The sequence below is a fragment of the Coenobita brevimanus genome, chromosome 70 (assembly GCF_032717465.1).
Source record: "Coenobita brevimanus isolate Jiangsu-jjx chromosome 70, ASM3271746v2, whole genome shotgun sequence".
Lineage (NCBI taxonomy): Eukaryota > Metazoa > Arthropoda > Malacostraca > Decapoda > Coenobitidae > Coenobita > Coenobita brevimanus.
Genome location: NC_137023.1, coordinates 14420064 through 14424584, shown reverse-complemented (window position 1 = coordinate 14424584; position 4521 = coordinate 14420064).

Genomic DNA, 4521 nt, shown 5'->3' with positions numbered 1-4521 from the left:
AGAAAATAGCTTATAATTATAGCCACAGGGATCAGGATAAGCACTGTGACCAGGATGGACACAGGGAACTATATGAACATATGAAGCTGTATGAACACTGGGGCCTGTATAATGAGAAACGAATGTAAGCGCTGAGATTATTATGAACATACTGATCAGTACCAGAATTAGCAAGGAAGTACCAGGTCTCTGGCACCATATTTTTTGCCTGGGGTTATTGTTGTATTAAAGCCTCACCTAACCCTGTTACCAGGGTCAAAAATATTGTTGTGACACTAATGTAACGCAAAGCTTCCGGTAATTTCTGTGGTAACTTGCTTCACCTTTTAAAACGTTTTCAGCGTTGAGCCAATAACCGTAAATATAAACATGAAAGAACACTCGAGGGGTAACTGCGCCAACCATGTAGTCTAAAAGCAGCGTATATTACTTTGCTCTGTGATCTTGACTTTTCACAGATTACTCTCAAAATCTAGTTACCTCATTCATGCTTAATCATTATCCCCATTGCTAACATTGGTTCAAATTAAATCGTAATTGTTTGAGTTGCATTTGCTTAGAGACCGAAATATATGACCTTTCCTTGTGACCGTGACCTTTGAGTGCCAAGTTTAAAATCCACTCTATCCTTGTTTTCAGTTAAAAACTTTTATAACGTTTAGTGTACATCTGATAAAAAATACTCATGTTGGCCTTGATGTTTAGCCTACTAGTCTAAACAAATTTCTTTGGTGATCCTCAACTCGTCCACCAAATTTGATCCATATCAAGTTGAACTGGTTTAGTTAATTTGTTCACATAAGACAAACGGTTCGATATTTGACTCTGGTTTGTGACCTTCACTTTTAACTGGTTGTTATTGAAAATCAAGTACCTTCTTTCTTGTTTCAGCCTTAACACTTTCACCAAGTTTGGTTCAGAACAAAAGAAAACTGTTTTACTTGACCCTGCTTTGTGATCTTGATGTTTGACCTTTCCCTGTGACCTTAAACTCTGACTTATATTTTTTTTAAAAAGAAAAGTGTTATCTTTGTCTTGTCCTCACCACTTCGACAAAGGTTGGTCTGTATCGGATAAAATCTAATTAAATTGATATTTGTTGCATTGCTAACAATAACAGAAGGTTAATTCTGTGTTCAGCCATCATCTCTATAACAAAATTTCGTTAATATCGGATAAAAATTTAGTTCGTTTGCTAACAGTCACACATCGGTCGAACTTTGGTTTCTCCTGAGACGTTGACCTTTAACTGCCCCAAAAATTACATTACTTAATTTTCATCTTAACTTCAACCCTTTCCCCAAACCTAATATAAATTGATAAATAAAACTACTTAGGACTGAATTTTGACGAGCCCTGTGATCTTGAACTTTGACCTGTCAGGTGGCGTCCGGATTCTGAGAATATGAATGGTCTATAAATGGGTATGTGTCCTATTCAGTTATTTATGCTTTCAGTTTATCTTCCACTTTAATATTCTTTCCTTTTCCTGGCTTTCTTTACCCTACATCACGCCACTGGAGGCAGAAAAAAGGATATGATAATGACGATTCTGATGATGCAGATGATTTTATATGACTTTGTATATTTGGTGAACAAATATAGCTACGTCAGGCAGCTCTAAATATCGCTATTCCACTATTTCACTTCTTTTTAACACTTTGCAGGCTATCTATTATGAATCACAACACGTATTTTGACACGATTAAGAATTTCAGAAAATGGATCCAGTACGTCATTGCGGTTTGTTGGTTTAGTAACTGGATCCCAGTCAGTTTTACATTTAATTGCTTTTAGTAAATAAAAATCGGCTTTCTTATAGTTCGTAACTTTCTTATAACTAGTTTTCACGGTGTTCTTATTGAAACTTAAAGCTTGATGTGGCTATGGAAATGCCACTAGTACTACTGCAAATTCGTCAGCTGCTAGAACTATCTATCTATCTATCTATAGCCCGACGCCCAAATCCCGCAAAGGGTGGCCGCAGACAAAACGCCTCCAAGTCACTCTGTCACCCACCATTCGACTACCCTCCCCTCAACTCACCCCCCCCCTCCCTCATATACCTCTCAACTCCATCCCTCCACCTCATCCTCGGTCTACCCCTCCCTCTCCCTCCCTCCACCTCACCTACATACACCCTCTTAGTCAGTCGTTCATTCTCCATTCTCTCCACATGTCCAAACCACCTCAGTGTGTTTCTCCTAATCTTTTCAACCACATCCACATCTACCCCACAACGTTCCTTCACTTCTTCATTCGTCAACCTGTCCCTCCACGTCACTCCACATGCTCCTCTCAAGTAACTCATTTCCACTGCTCTCACTCTCGACTTGTTCCCCTCTTGCAAGGTCCACGCCTTGCTTCCATACGTCAGGGTAGGGATCACAATACCATCATGCAGTGACTTCTTAACTTCCATACTCACCTCCCTATTTCTCATCACTGCTTTCAGTGTACCAACAACCTTTCTTCCCTGCTGTACCCTTTCACGTACTTCATCCCCCAAAGTTCCATCCTTACTCATCACACTACCCAAATACTTGAATGCACTCACATTCTCCATATCCTCACCATCCAACCTCACTGCACACTCTGTGACTTCATTCCTCTCAAAAACAATAACTTTACTTTTGTTTACATTAACTTTCAGCTTCCTCCTCCTACACACTGTCCCAAATTCATTCACCAAACCTTGCAACTCCCATTCATCTTCACTCAACAATACTGTATCATCAGCAAACAGCAACACCGGAAGCTTCCAAATCTCACCCTCATTCATTAGGGCCACCCCCACATCCACTGCCCTACCTTGCACCTCCTTTACAACCCCATCCATATATATATTAAACAGCCATGGAGACATCACACACCCCTGTTTCAGTCCCACATTGAGATCAAAGAACTCACTCAGCTCATCATCCACTCGCACCGTAGCCCTAGCTCCCTCGTACATACTCTTCACAGCACTCAACAATTTCCCCTCCAATCCATATATTCTTAATACCTTCCACATACCTTGCCTATCTATTCTGTCATAAGCTTTCTCCAAGTCCATGAAGGCAGCATACACTTTCCTTCCCTTCTCTAGATACTTCTCCACTAAACATCTTAGAACAAATATCTGATCTACACACCCTTTTCCCTTCCTAAATCCCCCTTGTTCTTCTCCAACTAGCTCCTCTGTCATATGCCTAACCCTATCAATGAGTATTCTACCATATATTTTACCAGTCACACTAATAAGGCAAATACGGTTACCACATACTTCTCTCTCCCCTTTTCCTTTGTACAGAGGAACAATTATACCTGATTTCCAGTCCTCTGGAACCCTTCCCTCTTCCCACGCCAATCTACACAACTTCCATATCCACTCTACAACAATCTCACCCCCATACCTAAGCATTTCACCACACACTCCATCAATTCCTGGGGCCTTTCCCAGCTTAATCTTCTTCATCGCTTCCACTACTTCCGACCTACTGATCTCTTCCTCCCTCCTCTCATCTCTTCTTCTCCCAGCCATTCCCCAACCACTTATACTCACACTGCTCTCACTCTCTACATTCAACAAATCCTCAAAGTGCTCCTTCCATCTCCTCAGTTTCTCTCTCTTCTCCACCAACAATCTATTATTCCTATCTTTCACTCCCCTACTATTTCCCCTTTCACACTGCCTTACTTTCTTTACCTCCTTCCAAAACAATTTCTTACTCTCCCTCCATTTCACACTCAGATTCCTCCCAAACTCTTCATCCACTTTCTTCTTACTCTCCTTCACCAGTCTCTTAACCTCCCTTCTCCTGCTCACATATACCTCTCTCTTCTCTCTCTCATCTTCTCCCCTACCTCTACTCGCCAACCATTCACCATATGCCTTCTTCTTTTGTTCCACAGCTCGGTTCACCTCATCATTCCACCATGCTGTCCCTTGCACACCCTTGCATCTCCTCCTCACTCCACAAACCGCCTCACACGCTGCACTTATCTCTTCCGTGAATATCTTACATACGTCTTCCACCCCTTCCATCTGCTCTAGCTCATACCTTCCCAATCTTTCTTCCACTATGCTCTTATACTCTGTCATTTTCTCACTATCTTGCAATTTCTCCACTCTTCTCACAGGAGCTGCTTCCTCTTGTCTTCCCCTTCGTCCCCCTAACCACTTTCTTTGCAGCTTAACCTTGGCCATCACCAAGTGATGGTCCGAGACTCCATTCCCCCACCCTCTCCACACTCCTGCATCCAACACTTGTCTTCTCATTCGCTCATCCACACACACGTAGTCTATCATTGCCTTTCATTAGAACACGGTCAGCAAAACTTAATAATGTTGATAAGACAAAGTCAGAGACATTTTATTGTACTTTTGTTGCTCTACCAACTGATGCGAACTCTCTTAAAAGTAGCACACAGATCTGACCCCGCATGTTAGGATATAGCTTCCCCCTATCTACGAATAGAAAGGTTAAAAAAGGGAAAAGTGGCAGATTCTTGGATACAACAGATTTCATCCATTTG